General features: G+C 43.2%; 1 long non-coding RNA gene across 3 annotated transcripts in view; it reads left to right on the plus strand.

Moving 5' to 3' along the window:
* The window catches only part of LOC307220955, a 215,430-nt gene extending 196,188 nt beyond the window's left edge, over nt 1-19,242 (plus strand). For 2 of the 3 annotated variants that reach the window (XR_013841208.1, XR_013841212.1), the window contains one exon: nt 19,121-19,242. This is a non-coding gene — a long non-coding RNA (uncharacterized lncRNA). The remainder of the gene's footprint in view (nt 1-19,120) is intronic. The other variant, XR_013841209.1, reaches the window with a different exon arrangement.
* The last annotated feature ends 281 nt before the right edge of the window (nt 19,243-19,523 follow it).

Below are 19,523 nucleotides of genomic sequence, written 5' to 3' on the forward strand. Positions count from 1 at the left end.
GCAAATTGAGCAGATTTTTTCCCTAGAATGCAGCGCTATGTTCAAAGCTTCAGATCTTCACACAAATGATTAAAGCTTGCAGGGTCCACACACACCCACACACACCCTCAGGGCTTAGGGTATGCAGTGCCAGATTCAAGGAGGAGCCACCCTTTCACATACACACAACCTTGTGCCAAGGCACCAGGTTGCCCCCAAGATTGACACATGTGATGTCACACACAATTCATGTCGTCTGGAGGAGGCCGGGTGCTCTGGAGGAGCTGGCCGCTGAAGCTGTGATGTGCAATGCATGTGATGTCACTCATGTGTGCAACACACACCGGGATCCCTTCCAACAAATATTGAGGGGGTCAAAGAAACCTCTCCCCCCTAGAGTTGGCATGCCAGGCCTTGTGATGAAGGCAAGATGCTCAAGCTCCAAATGCTCTGACTCCCCTGTGTAACTCCTTCGTACGGTATCAATACTCAGGCACCATCACGAACAACTCAGGTTACCAGTGGTGGCGGGGAATGAGTCGCAGCAGGCAAGGATCAGTGGCAGAGGAAGCCTCTCTGGCACCTGGGACATGGCAATCTGCCCATAGGGAGGTATGGGAGGAGGCGCGCAGCACCCATTCCTGCCCGCCTCCGTTTTTGCTCACCTGCCTCCTTCCTGTCCTTTCTCCTGCCTGCCAGCCAGGAGCAGGGGTAATGGTGCGCTGCCCCCCATGACTCCTGACCCAGGGGGACAGGGGGACAGGGCGATCTTACCCAGCAAGGGGGCATGATCGGGCCCAGCAGCCCAGCCAGGGGGTGCACTCTGGCCTAGCAGCCCGGCGTAGGGTGCACTCCGCTGCGGTGGCTAGCCCGAGGGGTGTGATCTGCCACTGCGGCGAGGCCAGGGGGTGCGATCTGGTGCAGTGGCCCAGCCAGGGGGCGTGATCCAGTGTAGCTGCAATCATGCCGGACAGGATTTTGTCAACCCCACCCCCTCTGGGATGGCACCCGGGGCGAAACACCCCCACCGCACCCACCTTGCTCTGCCCCTGGCAAGGGTTTGGCCCAAATTGACGCAACCTCGATACTGATGGTGGTTCTGCTTCTTGACTGGGGGCAGTTGCAACAGGGCACATCATGGCAGCAGAGCAGGCAGGAAGTGCCAGCAAGGAGGTCATGGCAGCAGCAGGGCAAAGTGGCACTTCCTGTACACCTCAAACAGCAAAACGGGATGCACTCCCGCCAACTGTTAGTCTAAAGCAGGGCTGACTTTGCTGCTTCAGACTCCTTGGAGGAAGGGTGGAATCTGATAAATAAAATTTCATTAGAGTGGGGGGGGGGGGTTTGCTCTTCCAAAACATCTTGCAGAAAGAGAGAGGACCAGAAGGATTATTATTGCTTCATTTTCTCCCCACCCTGCACACACACACTCCTTCAATCAAAATACAGGCGTGCATGCCGCTCCTGAGACACTTCTCTCCTAATCTCATCCTGCCTCTGTGATAGACAGAGCTATGAGCTCATCTAATACTTGAATGTAATTTGTCTGGAAAATAATCACAAGCTCAAGGCAGAATGCCATTTGGACACCTGCTCCTGCCCCCTATAAGGAAGCCCTGATGTCTCTGCTTCATGTCCAAGTGTTAGGATGGTATTATGTGGATGTTATCGAGGTGATATTAACTTCACTTGCAAAAAAACTGTAGATGTCAAGCAGAGATTAGCTGGGGTTAGGGGAATGCAGTGAATATCCATGACTTTCTGTTCCTGATGTGAAAACTGCATTTGCCGTCACAGATAGGAATGTTAAATGGGCAGCAGATTTCAAAAAAAATTATTCTGGCTGGTTTTTTTGCAAACTGGTGGGTGGGAGAGAAATCAAGCAGCATTGGGTGTACTTGATGTTTCACAGTTAAGCATGTGATGTGCAACAGTTAACCAGATCGGCATTATACTGTTTACAAGGATGCCTGCATTCTCAGTGGGGTGCATAATGCACAGTTGAGTCTATTGCAGGTAATAACCTGAGCTGTGAGGTGCAGATCCAGAACTCTGTGGTGAAAACAGCATATCTGTAATTGAACATGCAGTGTCACAGTAAGATGGAAATATCTGTGGAAATGACAGACTTCAGATTTTGTAGTTGGCAATATTCTATGCTGGAAAAGACCAAAGGGAAAATGTTCAAAAAAATGTTCAAAAATCAGGCAATTGAGCGAGGAAATTTCTCCTGCTGGTAATTGCTATTAATTTCAAAGAAAACATTGCTGCAATCACAAATCAAATCAATTGCATGTCTAGCTTACAACTCTATATTTCTCACACACCACCCAGTGATTGCCTAACATATATCAACTAGTCATATGACAGCTATTATCTATTATCTATAATCCACTTAGGACCAGTTCCTAGCAGTGATGCGTTTAGGTATATTTTGACACCTTCCTGGACAATTTGGTTAATCGTTTCTTTAAAGTCAAGCTCGTGCTACTGAAGTCATAAGTTTCTAATGAAACTGGAAAATGGTGTGGAATAGAACTTTGGTATTTGTTTGTAGCACACAGTCACATATTAAAGTTATTTAGAAAGGATATCTGTCTGCAGTTGTAAGTATCAAGGGAGACAAAATTAACTCAGATGCACTCAATTTGGATATATGCCATGTCCTTGGCATGGCAAAGGAGAAATGCCAAAATATGCCTCCGGCAATGGCTGAGCTCCTCCAATCGGGAGGAACTTACTCCGTGGAAAGCAGGGTCTGAACCGCCATGGCGAAGGCGGAGACCCACTGAAATCACAGGCGGAAGAAGTCTGTGAACCTGGGATTCGGCTGGCACCTTTTGCACCTCCCCTACTCGCGGGGAAACCCTGTTTTGGGGATTCGGAGCGACGTGGGGTGAGTGGCGCGGTGCTTTGAATCGACTGCTTCTTTCACGGAGTGAAGCCGCATTGCTGTTGCTGGAGAGCGCTGACTTTTTCCTGTGGACAATTGGATTTTAAACAACTACAGAAAATTGGATCTTTAAGTACCTTAATTTGGCGCCGAAGCGGGAAGGTCATAAACAGGAAGTCCGCCTTCCGCTTTTGTAAATAGACTGAAGCAAAGACGTTACAAGCTAAAGTCTTTGAAAGCTTTTGACAAAGGATTAAATCTCCATCGGTTAAAAATACAAAAAAAAACCCTTGGAAGCAGGTGAAGAGGGGGAAAATTTTGAACTTAGTAAGCCTGCAGGAGTGAGGGGAAAATTAAATTACCACAGCTCTGAACCTGGGAACGGGCTGCCAGATGACGCTTGGGGAAAGTTTACTGACAGAACGGATTTGACAGCTAGCTAAAATAAGAGCCAGATACTGCTTCCATTGTCCTCTTCTGCATTTAAAATGGAGGAAAAAGTAACTGTAAATCGAAACTATGTTTATTGCCTGAGTTGTGCTTGAAAGAACTGATACAAGTGGAGACTGTTTCCCTCTAGAGGGAGCCTTTGAAATTGTTATAGGAGTGTAACTGGGAGGTCTCCAGCTGCAAGATAAGGATTCTGAGAACCAGAGATTGACCTTGGACCATTCAAAATGTTGATAGAAGTTATTTTGACTACATTATGTAAGACAAACTATTTGCTGGAAGAGCTTCATAAAAAGATGGATGACATGACTTTTAAAATTGATAATTTGGAACAGAAAGTGACTAATTTGAGACAAAAAGCGAGCACCAACACAGAAATAATTCAGGACCTGGCACAGGAACCTACTTTGGCAGAACAAATGGTGGAGGAAAAGGAGAAAGTCATTGTTTTTGAACCTAAAATAACACAAGCGGGATCCTTAGTTCTACAGAAGCAAATTGAGGACTATAAATTGAGGCCTTTATGATTAAATCTAGAAAAAGCCAGATTTTGAGGATTGGATCCCGGCTTGGACTGAAAAGGAAAGTTGAAAAGATCCCTCTATCCAGGGATTAATTGACTTTTGGGACATGGACTTGGATTGGGAGGAGACTGAAGTTTTGGGGGCCTTTGGATTTGGAGGAATCTTGAAATACGTCCTGAAACACTGTATAGACCCTAGCTTCAACTATGGAAATTTGGCTGAACTGTCCAGAAGGAATAAAAGTAATGTTAGGATGGAGTTCTCTCGAGATTTGTTCTCTAGCATTAAAGAATATGAAGAAGATCTGAAGAAGGGACCTGGAAAAGAGTTAAGAGCCTTGGACCTAAGATCTCCAGGTTGATGGACATATGGAATTGACGGAAAGGACTGGCAGAATCCGAAACCAGGGAGAGGAGTTGATGGAAGAAGATTGGAAAATTTAAAGTTTATATATAGAAATATCACAAAATTAATGAGTGATAGAAAAATGGTGGATTGATATTTTATGGATTTAGCAGAAATGTTATAAGGAGTTAAGCATATATAAGTATTTTAGTTTTAATGTTAAAATAAGGCTAAAAAAATTGGTGAAAGGAGGGAAAGTAAAGTTACATTATATTGAGATAAAACAAAAACAAAATTGAGATAAAACAGAACAAAAATTGGAAAAGATGGAAAGGATTTGCTGAAATAGTTAATCGAATTAGAATACAAAAAAGGGAGGTGTGAGGAGGTCAAGAAAACAAACAAATGAAAGATAAGTTGGGAAGATTAGTTGTGGGTTTTTTTTTATTGTGATGTGTTGTTTTGTTTTTGTTTAATATGGTGTTATTACTTTTACTTAAAAAAAAATAATGCCAAAATATTGCAGTGAATGACTTCTGATTGTATCCACATAATTGTCAACCACATACAGTGAAATTAAACTATAGATGAGGAATTCAACTAATAACAGCCTATGGGATTCCAAAAGCTATATCACGCCATAATACAAAGTTAAGCTATTGTGCTGGATACTGTGAGAAAATTTGTGCCGCACTACTGATCCTTTCATTCTGGTGCTTATATTGTTCAGTATCTTTTATGCCCATTGATACATAGATCCTTTCAAGAGGAATGCTGCTCTGCAAACTTTTCACTTTGGGAAATATCTAGCTAGTTTTCAAGAGGAATTAGAGCACAGACCAAGCATTGTGAATAACTATAGGAAAATGAAGAGGCGAAGGGTGGTCTGTGGTGACCATTATGAAAGCGACAATTCCTCTGGCTGTGCACATTAAAGGCATGCATTGTAGAGTGGAGTTAAATAATATCAATTTACTCACTTTTAAAACTGGGTGTGCTAAGACCTAGATGATGTAGCAATGATCAAGCCAATCGCCCCCCTCTGAGGAGGAGTGGGTGTCAAAAAGAGGGGGCAGTTCCACTATTGAAAGCATTCTGTGCAATGACCGCTCCCCACTTAAAAAAAACGGGGGGCACCCTTTGCGTGGACGCGCACAGCCCCTAGATCTGAAGCGGCTCCAACAGCATAGGCTTGGCTTTGCCTCCCTCAGGTGGGATACCTAGAGGTCTCTGCCTACCTCAGTCAATTGTCCAATCCCACCTGGGGAAGGTGTTGCCAAGGAGACCAGGCCAGGTAGGGGAGGGATTACCTGCCCACACAATAGAGGGAGGATCTTACCTGGGAATCCTCACTTGGCTCCAGAGCTTCTCCGGGAAGGACGTCACTGGACTTCCTCGCTCCAAAGGTAAGCCTGGGGCCTTTGGCCTCCCCCCCCCCCCGCGACAGGGTTCCCAAAGGATAGCGGGGGGGGGGGGTAATGGATTTCAGGATACCCCTTTTAAAAGGGGATCCTTTTCCCTAGGCGGGCCCTGATGCCCCGGGGTGCTGGGCTCTCTCCTTGCATGCCCAGTGCATGGTCCCTAAATCTGCTCTGCAAACCCCATAGAATATGTACTGGGCACATGAGAGGGGTGCAAAGACAGGAGCGGGAGTAGACAGGGATGCTGCAGAGCTAGCAAAACTGTTTGGTTGAATGCCAGCCATGGCTTTTTCTGTTGTGGCAGCCAATATCTAGAATTCCTTCCATCATGAGGTGCACCAAGCAACTTCTTTGGTTTCTTTTCCATTCCAAGTGAAAATACTTTGTGTGTGTGTGTGTGTGTGTGTGTGTGTGTGTGTGTGTGCGTGTGCGTGTGCGTGCCCCCTTTTAGTGTCTGGGTTTATATCTATATCTCATTTCATTGGTCTACTGTGTGATGTTTTGTTGTGATCATTACAATGATGATTCTTTGTGGTTTTTTAAAAAAATTGTGACTTGTGTATCGAGGTCCCCCAAGCCACCCCTAAATAATTCACAATTCACACATAATTTTTGTTTAAGGTTTTTGGCATAATTTTGGCCACAACTTTATTAAAATACATAAATGTGAGAGTTTGCTTAGGTATTGGTTATGACTGTCTGTCCCCACACCCAACTGACTTCCGGATTCCAGTGAAAGCCAGTAAGGGAAAACAATATTGGGGAGAGCATGGAGCCGGGCACCAGACCCTCATCTGCCCCCCCCCCCCACTGCATGTTCCCTGGGGCTTGTGCAGCTCTAAGCCCCATTCAGCGGTACGGATGAAAGAATGGCAAGCCCCTGGATTCCTTTAATACAATTCCCTTGCAGCAGCAGCATTGGAGGGACAGGCACCGCCAATCCATACCCCTCCACCAACCAATTTTTTAACCAATGCCTAACCACAACCTTACAAGTTGTGACGATTTGCTACGCAGTAGGCGAAAACCAAATAGCACCAGCCAATCAGCCAAATGGACAAAATTCCTACCAGGCCCCTGCCCCAGAAGCAGACAACCCCATAGCATAGCAAGGTCAATGCAATAGCCCTAGATTAGGGAGGGTGGGCGGGTGATCCGATGCACGCAGCAAAAGAGCCCAGTCAGTGCTGTGTGACTTGATTTTATAACCTTTGGTCTGTCCCCCTAAATGGCAACGCCAAAATTTGCCCAGTAACCCAACCACCCAATCACTGCGGATGGTCATCCATTCTAACCCACCCAGCAACAGAGGGGTGGTCTGTCAGACCCCACCGCAACACATGCTCTCTATGAAGGAGAACACGCTTTCTCAAAAGTGTAAGAGCACTGCTGAAAAGCAAGCTATAAGCATTCTAAATAAATAACTTATATAACACATGGGGGGCATGTGTGTATTAATTTGTGGTGTTGTTTTTAATGTAACGGAGGCAAGCTCTCAATCTTGGACTTCTGTTCTTTATCGTTACATAGTTTTTAATTGCTTTTGGCAAGAGTTTCACCTCGCTTTCCATGCTACCTATATCATATTTCGTAACATTCTGCAAGTGGCTTTAATTTGATGAAGTCCTCACACTTTAAGGCAACTGACACCCACGATAACATATTTATTTCCACAACAGCTTCTTTTAAGCTTTCTAGTTATTATTTCAAGCATTGGCCACTTTTCTTTTCTTTTTAAGCACCAATATTTCTGAAGTCTTCTTTTCCTAAAAGGGACTGTCCCTCAACTAAAACCTCTCTAAGCACAATGTGTTCCTGAGCTTTTATAGACAGCTTTTGTCTTATATGTTCTGTGTGAACATCAACCCATTGCCTTAAAAAAAGCTATGGTAATAGCTTCCCTCCATATCTCACCAATATATCTTCTAAATCTCTTACAACCTGAAATGCAATATTTAAGGCTGACAGTGCATGAGGATCCCACTATTCGCCATGAAAGAGGGTAAGTCTTTGCAGGAGTGCCAACCAGAGGTGCCAGCTTCTTGAGAGGATTAGGGAGCCTGATGTGATATCACGTGATGTTGTGTGACATCCTTTGAATATTGGAGGGGCCTACCCCCCTCAAAAAAATCTTTTTTTGGGGGGGGACTGCCTCAGTCTCTAGGAATCAGCATGTATGGCGCCAACTCTATGCTCATAAAAGTTTGGCGGCATGCTCAACATGTCTGCCTGCCTTTCTGCATTCCAGCTTCCCAGAACTTGTTGAACTGAAAGACCTTTGGACTGAAATTCTCTGACTGGCCACGCTACCTGACACTTTTGTGATCTGATTTTCATGCTGCAGGAATTCTGCATCCTCTGGCACCCCTTCTTTTCCAGTTGCAGAAAACAGCACAAACAAACACACACACACACATATATATTGTACCATAAAGAATGTCACAGGAAAATAAAGCTTCATGGAAAAGAGTGAACTGCCTACATGTCTCCTATATTTGACCATTGAATCCCATCTTTCATTCCAGAATGCAGGGGGATGCAAAATGTTCCCCATTCAGACTGTCATCTTCCATGAATTGGAAGGGGGTAGAAATGGTAACAGTGGGGGAGCTGGCATATTCATCCCTGCAGCTCCCTCTCACGTGTTTACTGTCTTCAGATAATAATACCTGAAAAGGGTTGATATTTACCTGAGTTTGATACTCTTGCTAAGTTTCTATGGAACCTTTAGATTCCCTGGAATACAGTCTAAAAACCACTGCTTGAAAACTCAACTGTATTCAGTGTTAATTGTTAGCAGATCTCCTTTTTATCAAAAGTTAATCAACGGTTGGAGTTTTTCTGGTTGAAAAGTGGTTGTATATTTCTTGCCATGGTGGTTTTATATACACAGTATATCTCATTTCAATCTTTCAAAATGAAAACTCCAGCTACGAATTCTATTGACTTGTTTGGATCTTTTGGTGGTTGATAAAAATAGACATGTTTTGAGCACTCTTCAGCATTATTCCTCTTGAGTGCCTTATTTGTTATTTGAGTTTCTCTGGCCAACGTGTGGCATATCCTTCAGTTATCCACAAGTCTTCATTACAAATTATACATCAGGGAGTTAATATATCTGATTGAAGCCATAGAGGTTGTAGTAAACTTTTATGATTCTAGAAATTGTCACAAAGTGGAGGTCTTTTTCATAATAAACAGCTTTGGTGCAGATGGGAGAGAAATTTGGCTCAGTTTGCATTTAAAGGGAAACCTAACTATTTCACACTTTCAAAAACATATGTGAACCAAACTTCAGCTATCCTTGAAAATTCACTTCTCCATATTTTGTAATGCAGTTCTCTAGCCAAGAAATCTGTCCAAAAGTATATTGTACAGAATCTGCATAAGGTTTGCTTAAGATGCATATATTTATGAAAATAACATACATAGATGCATCACATTAGGGAAAATGTGTATGTTAGGCAAAAGTTGCATACAAAAAACCATGTATATCAGGAGAAACCTGAACTAAAATGCTGACAAAGTTTCACAAGGACTAGTTTATTTAAAAATAAATAAATCACAAAAGGATGTAGAGATTTGGAGAGCTGAGTTTAGGGAATTTGAGGGAGCAATCCTATAAACAAGAACCTGTTGAGAATCAAGCTGGTGTAAATTAAGCCAGTGAAAAGTTACTGCAGATCCAAACTCTGTTCAGCAGCAGAGCTACTCCTGGCTGAGCTGGCCTAAGGTTGGCAGAGAGAAACCCGGTTTTTAAACTAGTGCTGGAGTTACACCACCCTTTTTTCAGCTTAACTTAAGCTGGGTTGCTGGACTTACATGACCGCGGTGAACTGGTTTAGGATCCAGCCTAAGTTCATCTTCTCTGGTCCCACCTGACTTACAGAACAGACCTTTTTCAGGGCTTATGCCATCTTAAAATCCACAAGGATTGGCTCAGCCACCTAGGTCCTGGCTGCGCTGGCATAGTGGAGTTATGCTGGTTTATTTCCGGCTGAGAAAATAAGGGAGTTAGGTCAGCATAGCCTGACTACAATGGGAAACTCCTGGCTCAGCTGGATCCTGTTCTATTTATTCCAACAAATCTTGCTGTACAATTGCTCCTTTAGATTGGATAAATAAGAAACTGAGAAAATGAAGTGATCTCCCAGAGTTTTGGAGAAATGGTGACTAAAGTGATAAATGAGGGTTTTCAATGAATCCATGAGCATATTTTTTTATATTTAAAAATATGTGAAGTATAGTATTATTATTATTATTATTATTATTATTATTATTATTTGAATATAGTATGAAAAATGAACCCCAAATGCAGGTATTATGTCTACTCACAATAGTGTGGCTATTATATGCTAAAGGTGAGAAAGACAACAGAAAATTGACTGAAGTCAAATTGATTGGGAAGGTATTGGAAGAGCTGGAGATAATAAAACTAACTGATAATGAAATTGCAGGAGGAATATAAGGAAGCACTGATTGACTGAGAACCTATTGCACTAGACAGCAGCTAGGGATTGCAGCAGGAGGGTTTGCAGACTCTGACCAAAAATAGTTTTTTTAAGCTCTCTGCCTTGCTTGCAGGGCATTGGGGGTGGGGGTAAACAAGGCCCACTCAGTACACCAGTACACTCTCGCACACTAGTGATGTTTGCATGGGAGTGGTTCCAAGGGTGTGGTCTGAGTATTTGGTTTGAGCGCAAAGAAAACCATTTACCTTCCTGCCACAATGGTACCTATTTGTCTACTTGCACTGGTATGCTTTCAAACTTCTAGGTTGGCAGAAGCTGGGACAGAGCAATGTGAGTACTCAGGGCTGATTTCCTTCAGAATGGATAGGTTTGATCTTCTTGCAGTCCATGGGACTCTCAAGAGTCTCCTCCAGCACCATAATTCAAAAGCATCAATTCTTTGGCGGTCAGCCTTCTTTATGGTCCAGCTCTCACTTCCATACATCACTACTGGGAAAACCATAGCTTTAACTATACGGACCTTTGTTGGCAAGGTGATGTCTCTGCTTTTTAAGATGCTCTCTAGGTTTGTCATTGCTTTTCCCCCAAGGAGCAGGCTTCTTTTAAACACGCATAAGCTTAAATGTGGGCAAAAAAATATAATATAAATCCCTTAACCTACCCTCCCTGGTGTGAACAGATGTTTTAACTGAGCACTCTTCTAATTTTGCATGTGAACCACTTGTGAGCAGCTGGTGTGTGTTTGTTAAACAGTGATTTGCATGTGCCTCTTGCCCTGCACAGAAAAAATAAAATAAAATACTGGAGGTGACAGATAAAGGTGTGAGAGTCCTTGACAGCTACATTGGGTGCCATAATGGAAATCCATGGAGGCTTCATTTAGCCTCTTGCCCGCCAGCTGCCTGATCACAATATAGACCATCCTACTAGTCTTAGCTTTCAGTCATTCAGGGCTATTTGAAGAAGCTGCAAATGAAATTGCTGCTCAGAAGACCTCAATTTGGAATGAATTGGAGTAAGAGGCAGCAAGCAGTGTAAGACAAAGTATGTGGGCTTTTTGAAAGGACAAGTTGATCTACCTTTTGGAAATAATATTTTAAAATTTAATTCTTGAATGGTGACTTCTCAGAAATAGCATTCAAATGTTTCTATTCTGAAAATAATCAGTTTTCCTTTACCCAGTCTCAGGTATCTTGGTGTCAAACTCTATGGCCTCTTTGCCCCTCAGAGTTAAAATATATTTATTTCCTCCAAGAAATACTTGAAATGTCTTCTGTTTGTCACAAAGGCTTTAGCACACTGTTCACTTTACCCGGCACAATATTGGAATAAACCTCATCACAGGTGTATTATCTGTTTCCCAAATTCAGAATATTGGTTGTAAATGCCCTTTGACCCATGAAGGATTTCTAGCTCTGGCAATTACAGACTCGGGATCATTTCCCAAATTGAATAAATATGTGCAGGGTTGAGAGAGAATGGGGGAATTTATAAATCATAATGGAAATACCAAAATAAGCATTCATCCGGGTGTTGTTTATCTGCTTGGGAGGGGGGAGGGGGGGTTCTGCATATCCGAAGTATAATGGGACTATGCTGAGAACTGTCTTTGAAGAATAATATGAATGCTCAACTCATTTCGTTCCTCTGCCGAGTTCAGGGGGGAAATGTGCATGGTTATACTTGTTTATGCAAAGCACAAGGAAATAGCGCTACTTTTTCTCTGAAGGACTTTTAAATGATAAGTTATTGCGTAGCTCAGGAATTTACTGTCTTTCTGGTCCACCACAATGACAATCATAGAGCTATCTCACTCACCAGGGAACCCCTATGGGCTGTTGTGGAGAAAGCAGGTCTCTCTCAACAAACAATCATGTGGAATTTTGGTGGATAGCTTGTCTAGCCAAGTGCACATACGCATACACAACTGAATTCCGCAATCTTTCCACCCAAAAAAAAAAAGAAGGGAAAGATCACACTAACTGAGCAAATGCCAATAGAGATGAAAGCACACATCACATGTGACATTTTATGTACAGTGAAGGCAGACCGACTTTCTCACTACATCAGTGTGATCCCCTCAAAACTATCCTACGCATGTGTGCCACTTGGTCCCCACGATTTATGAGGCCAGGGCTGCACAGTGTCAGCACACCATGCGTACACAGCCCGCAGCATGCACACACAACATCCAGTAGTGTGCTTCTGCGGTGCGCGCACACACCACAACATGCTGACAACACTCTCACAGTGTGTGTGATAACATTGCCAGGACTGGGAAGTTTCAGTATAGTCAGGGGTGCCGACTTATAAAAAATATTGGGGGGACGGGGGCCCATACCGACTTATAAAAAATATTGGGGGGGCCCAAGACCTCCAAACCACTGCTGCTGGGGGAACGAAAGGGGCGAGCCCCGGGCTGCCCCGACCTTAAGTGAACCTGTGAGGGCCCGCCCTTTGCGGCAGCCGATTGGCTGCCGCCGTGGGCGGTGAATATTAATGAGCTAGGGGGAATCCACGCTTCTCGCGGGGCTGACGCCAGCCCCGCGAGATTGTTGATGGGTCGAGAGCCCGCAACCCCACCCCCTCTCTAGATCGGGAGTGGCTTTGTTTTAACTCATTACTGAATGTATTTTAAAAGGTAACTATCGTCAAACAAGGAAAATAAAAAATACCAACATAATTTTGTGATTTTACAAAGCATAATATAACTAATAATTTTCTTAAATTATTGGGGGGCAGAGCCCCCCCAAACGAATTTTTGAGGGGGCTCGGGCCCCCTCAGGCCCCATGGAGTCGGCGCCTATGAGTATAGTTATTGCACTTTTCAAAATATATGTCCTCTAATGAAGTGTAATGATTAAGTGCTTTATTATTAAATATTTCTAGAGTGACTTTCAGGGTAAAGCCCTCCCATGGATTGCTGATGTTTTGTTTGGAAATCAGCTCATAATGAAAATCTTTTGAAGTATGTTAAGTGACTGATTATCCCAATCCATCAACCTCTTTGTTTTCCCAAAGTTACGTAATGAACTTCTATAGACCTCTGGTGCATCATTTCCATGCTGTTGGTCAGCTAGCATTAGCCCTGTGAACCAATATTTATTGTAATTCTTTCCTAAGTGCATTTTGCATTTATTTATGCATAAAAATATATTATCATGTTGTTTTTAAGGAATAAACAATACTGTTCCTTGATTATGTTCCCCTCTTTGCATTTTAGTTATTTGCATGTTGAGGTCCCCAGGGCCACCCCAATAACTCACACATCACACAGAAATTCTTGTTTAAGGTTTTTGGCATAATTTTGGCCACAACTTTATTAAAATACAAAAATGTGAGTGGTTGCTTAGGCATTGGTTGCAACAATCTCCCCCCACCATGGGGGACAGACTGACATTCCGCACGCCTGCAAAAGTCAGAAAAGGGGAATACACTTGGGGGTAGCGACAGAGCAGGGAACCTGCCCTCAGCCCTCCCCAAATGCAACCAGGAGCTCTTGCATGGCCCGAGCCCCCTTGACAGGGTTGACAAGCAATAGTTAGCCCCTGATTCCTTTAATGGACTCCCTTGCAGCAGCAGCATTAGAGGGGCAGGCACAGCAAATCCATGCTCCTCAACCAACCAAATCATAAACCAGTGCCTAACCACAACCTTACAAGCTGTGATGATTTGCTACGCAGTAGGCAAAAACCAAATGGCCCCAGCCAGTCAGCCAGATGGACAAAATTCCTACCAGGCCCCTGCCCCAAGAGCAGACGACCCCATGACAGGCATAGCAAGGTCAAAGCGAACAACCCTAAATATAGGGAGGGGGGAACGGGCAATCCGATGCACAGGTGAAAAGAGGAAGCCCTAGCCTCGTGCAAGGAGTTTTAGCATTTCTGGCTGTCAATCAACAAATAGAAACATTAACTTCTTCCCAACAACAAGGGGAGCCCAATCGCATCAGTGGCCAATGATCAATTAGCCCGCCCCACAACTTTGGAGTGTCCTGGTGGCCCCCACCGCAACACGTGCTCTCCATGAAGGAGAACATACTTATTGTTAAACAAACTACAGTGAGTTCCACAAAGTAGCATACTGAGATAACAGCATTGCATCTTTCATTTTCTTATACACATGTGTTACAAAAGCAAACTATTCCAATCCAAAACTCTCCCTCTTCTTTTTAATCCCCCCAGGAAATTTTATTTTATTTGACTTTTTTTTCAAACAGAGCTATATCCCAAACCCTTTTGTATATTTACAGCAGAAAATTGGCTGTTGAGGGGTTTGAAAAGCACTCTGTTCACATCCACACTATACATGCAAAGCATACCAATTATTCCAATTTAACACACATGGCATCCCCCAAAGAATCATGGAAACCGTGGTTTCTTAAGGATGTTGAGAGTTGTTAAGAGTCCCTATTCTCCCCACAAAGCTACAATTCTTAGAGTGGTTTTAAAATTGGTCCTCTTCCCAATTTTGCCACTTTTCTGTGTGGTATTTATAACATATCAAGTGATCCCATTCAAATGTGCATATTTGCCATCATCCCTTGTTTGTGATAGATGAAATATGTTAGCAAGGTGCCATCAAACCTAGATTTACAGGTATAGCTGTTGGATCACACAACAACAGATTTGCTCCCACATTTCAGCATGAGCAAAATTTGCTGAACTGGCCCCAAAAGTACTCTACATACATTCCACATCCTTCTCCCCTGGTGCTGACAGTGGATCTTCTTTCTGGAGTGGCAAACAAAGATGGATTCCTGTATCTAAGGCATTGGGAGCCACACAGAGCAAAGGTTCCATTTCTATAAGGATGGGGTTAAAATTACTTCCAGCACGGAAGAGTCTCTGAGGAACTCCAGAGAAGCCAAGAATGTCTCCCCAAATGCCTCTTGTAAGCATCTTAGTACAGGTCAAGTTCACAAACCACACTGTGGGGGTTGCCGGCAGGCCTGAGCAGAAACTGAGCCAACTCTCCCTAGAGCCAGATGGTGAACATCATGGTAAATTATAAATGTCACAGTTTTGTCACCAAATTAATCAACACTATCACTGGGATGTTTGCGCTTAGCTCTTTCACTCCTGGTGGTTGAACTAGGCTTGTCCTACATCAGAAAAAATTGTGACATGTCCTGGTTTTGGGGTGTAAAAATGGCGTCGGAGGAATTTTGACGAATCGGCAAAGTCAGGGACAATGTGGATATATGGCAACATGATGGAAAACACACTGGAAACAGCTCCAAAAAGCTTAAAATCACTATTTTGGGGAAAGGTTTTTTGGGGAAGCTCCACAGTTTGGGTTTGTTCCCCCAAAAAATCTCAATTTTGGTTGTTTCCTTAAAAAAAGGGCTCAACAATTTTGCGGTTGTCAGGAATTATACTTTTTGAAATATGGCAACCCTAGCTGAACTTACTTTATGCTGAAGGAGAATTTGAGGCAGGAGAAACTTGAGAGTAAGATGAGAGAGACTACCTTGGGAAATTCAGCCCAAAGTGTAGCCTTACAGCTAACCCGTGGTCTTTTAAAGCAGCGTGTGTGTGTGTGTGTGTGTGTGTGTGTGTGTGTGTGCTTAATGCTCCCCTTGGTTTTAATGAATGTGTGGGGTTATTGTTTGTTTCTTAAGGATGCTTTGAGTTGCGTGCAGCAAGAAAAAGCATCTAATAAATTCAATTAATACTATTAATAATATAACACACATTGATAAACATACATGGCTTGGAATGGCAGTGGAGAGAATTCTGTCACCGAAGCAATTCTGAATCTCTCCTGAGTGTAACAGAATTTTGCCGCGTATTATAATACATCTTGATTCACATAATTAATAGTGTAACTGATCAGCATTTGCGAGGTGCTCCTGGTTTATGTGAGCAAAATAAGCAGTAATGCTTCCTCATAATTAACAGTGCGATGGTAACAGAAGCTCCATTTATAACTATTTTCTGGTAATAACATTTTACAAGTGCATATTGTTTCATTATGCAGCATAATAATTGCCTTTACGTACTTAATCAGTTCATTAAAAATCGGGTACCGTGCGTGGATATGTAATAAAGCCACGTCTCAAAGATATTAATGTAAAGCTGCCACTTTAAACAACTTGCTTCCCCCCCTTCAACACACACTTGGTGTGAGTGCTATTATCATGAAAATATATTAGCAGTACACAACACAATTAGTAATATGGAGCTGTTCCTTTAACTATGTGTATTTTGTGTGTGTGCCTGTGCTTTAGTGTCTATTCAAATCTGTTTTGATATGTCTATGCAAGAGCACACTGACTTGCTGCTTCATTATTATTTTTTTCCCAGACTCTTGTCAAGTACACTTAAATCAGCCTAATTGCTCACTGAACATCATTTTTACCCTCATTCATTTTAATGCACTTTTAATGAAGACAGACATTTTATTAAAAAGTAACTCCCTGGAATATATAATGTGACAGTGTATAGGAATTTTGTGGTATAAATGCATAAACATTTGTTAAAATTATAGGAACACTTGTGGGTTTACACGTATTAGTTTGGGTACAAAATATATGAGAAGCATATGAGAAGCATTCTAATGCTAACTACTGGTGCTGCGTTCCGAAGTCTACAAAAGTAGGTCTGATTTACCAAGGCATTGCTCCATGGCTAGGATTGCAGGGAGAAAAAGATGTATGAACCAAAGGTATTTCAGATTGAGTTTTTCAGGCTTTTGTTGTTGGCATCTGTCTGTCTCAAGAGACAATGGAGTGTGCCTCCAGGGTGAAGTCAAACTGCTGTGTTAGCAGTATTCACTTGCCCTCCTCGAGTTGCAAGCCTGGGCAGTGTGTATGGGCAAGCCTGGGCTGCCCAGACAACAAGACCGCCTGCTGTCTTGGCCTCACAGATGTGGTCCAAAGGAAAGCAGAGCAATATTTTTGGCATGAGCTGGGCTGCAGGAGTTGCTGGAAGGAGGTGGATGTGGTACCAGCCAACCATCTTAGAGACTCCACTCTGGATTTGTGTAGGGTTAACTCCTGAACCCTTTCTTCTCCTGAAGATATCCCACAAGGCAGTGGAGATTTAGGATCAGAGTTTTCCTTTTCCTGGATGGGCTACCTTCCCAGATTGACAAGCCCCATCTGCCCCTCACTTCCCTCTACCACATGTGCAGAGACCACCTCCTTGACTGTTGGAGCCACCATTGGTCAGGCCACTGGAGCCTGTCTTTGCATGCAGGAGATAGACAAATCCCAAACTGACCAGGGATTTAAGACCCATCAGCTACCCACACCTGGTTTAGCCAACCAGTCAAAGCTGTTCCCAGAGTGTGGCACTGTCACATGCTGACAGTTCTTGAAGCCATAGATAAGAGCTGAGTACTGGATGGAGGGAAAAGGCAGACAAATTACCCTAGAAGGAGCATGGTATGATCCACACCAGAGATACTACACCCTCCCCTAACATCAAATACACCCCTTTTTTCAGGCTATGACTGTAACTGTCAGTAGGCTTCAGAGGGAGAAAAAATGGTGGGAAATCTCTCTCTGAACCAGGTCATCATTAGAGATATTTGAACTGGTAGTTTTAATGTACCCGCAAAATATTACAAAATTCAATATGAAGCTTTGTTTTTAAAATTCCAGAAATGAAATAATCCAATATGTGGTTGCTGTTGTGCATTATTATTTACATGTTCGAAGCTTCAGAATATTATCCTAAATAATGGGGGCAGGGATCCGTTGGGGCTGGTGGGCTGAAAGGCAAGGAGGTCAACAGTAGGTGGAGCCAGAGCCAACTAATTGTGGCTTTGTCCTCCTCCTCCTTCTCCCTGTTGAGGTCTACAAAGTCAACACTGAGAACTAAGGAGGAGGAAGGTGAAAACCAGCACCAGCACCACCCCCTTTGGTTAGGGCTGGTTTAGGACAGACTGATGTTGTTGGAGCAATGTCCCTATTTACCTATGGACCAGTTTCCTCTGCTCCTAAACTAATACAGGTTTTCTATGGTTTCTCAGATCCTCTTGAAAAATAGAGGTACTCAAGGAGCAAGAGCCCAGAGGAAAACAAAAAAGCCATGTTGTTTAAATGAGGAATTGATGGACACTAGCCTAGACCAGATCCATGCATTATATATGGCTGGGAGCAGCTTTAGAGAACCAGCTAGCAACTATATAATGTCGAATGAGCATCTGTTTGGGATGATACATAGCATATCCTGTGATCACAGTGGAATTTGCATTAGACAACCCTTGAAGCCTTCTCAGAGTTGTCTGGGTAGGTTTTGCAGTTCTCTCTCATTGTGCATCCATCTGGTCTAATTAGTTCCTCATCATTCACCATTCAAATCAGAGACCAGCTAGCTATTGTGCCTGGATCCAATCTAATTAGTGCTCATCAAGAGTTATCAAGAGTTTTTCCACATAAGCTACAGCACTAGCATACACTCTATTATTATTTTATAACCATTCATATCATGCAACGTGATCTGACAGAAATTAAGATTCTCTCAAAACATATGGCTGCTGGTGATGGCTACGGGCCACCCTGCCATGTGCCAGTCCCAAAGATATTTTGCTGTTGATTCACATTATCAGATGAAACACTGGCAACATTGTCTGCTTTATGACTTGCTCGGGATGATGTGGACTCCGCTGTATTCCACCCCCCTAGACATACATACATCCTAAGGTCTTTCACAACATGACTCTTAGTATGCCTTGAATGTCAAGCTTTGTTCTTACCCAAACTGACATCTTGTTTCTCAGCAGATTGTTCTCTATGGATATGCAGAGACATCTGCTTTCACTTCTGTTGGCCTTGCTGAGTCAACACACTAAGCACAAATTGAGGATTCTACTCATGCAATCGAGGAATGAATTTCAGTCAGGGTGTGCCACCAGAGCAAAATTTCAGAAAAGAGTTAGTTCCTTTGAGGATCCACTTAGATCCACTCCTAAAAAAGGAGCAAGAGCATTTTCAGAAGTGTTTTCGATAATGTATGGGAATACAGTTCATTCATAGTTGAGAAATGACTATCATCAAAATGCTATTTATTTATTTATATCCTACAGGTAGTCAATGCAGCACCTTCAAGCTGTCTTTGGAGTCCAACTCACACCAGCCCCATCCTGCAGGACAAACATCAATAAATTCAATTCATATTGGCTAAACTGTTTGTATTAGGGGGTGCCCTGAATTAGAGGACCTTACGCATTATACCTTAAAAGGTAAAGGTAAAGGTACCCCTGCCCGTACGGGCCAGTCTTGACAGACTCTGGGGTTGTGCGCCCATCTCACTTAAGAGGCCAGGGGCCAGCGCTGTCCGGAGACACTTCCGGGTTACGTGGCCAGCGTGACATCGCTGCTCTGGCCAGAGCCAGAGCCAGAACCAGAGCCGCACACGGAAACGCCGTTTACCTTCCCGCTGGTAAGCGGTACCTATTTATCTACTTGCACCTGGAGGTGCTTTCGAAC

The sequence above is a fragment of the Podarcis cretensis genome (genome assembly GCF_951804945.1).
Source record: "Podarcis cretensis genome assembly, chromosome: 7".
Taxonomy (NCBI): Eukaryota; Metazoa; Chordata; class Lepidosauria; order Squamata; family Lacertidae; genus Podarcis; species Podarcis cretensis.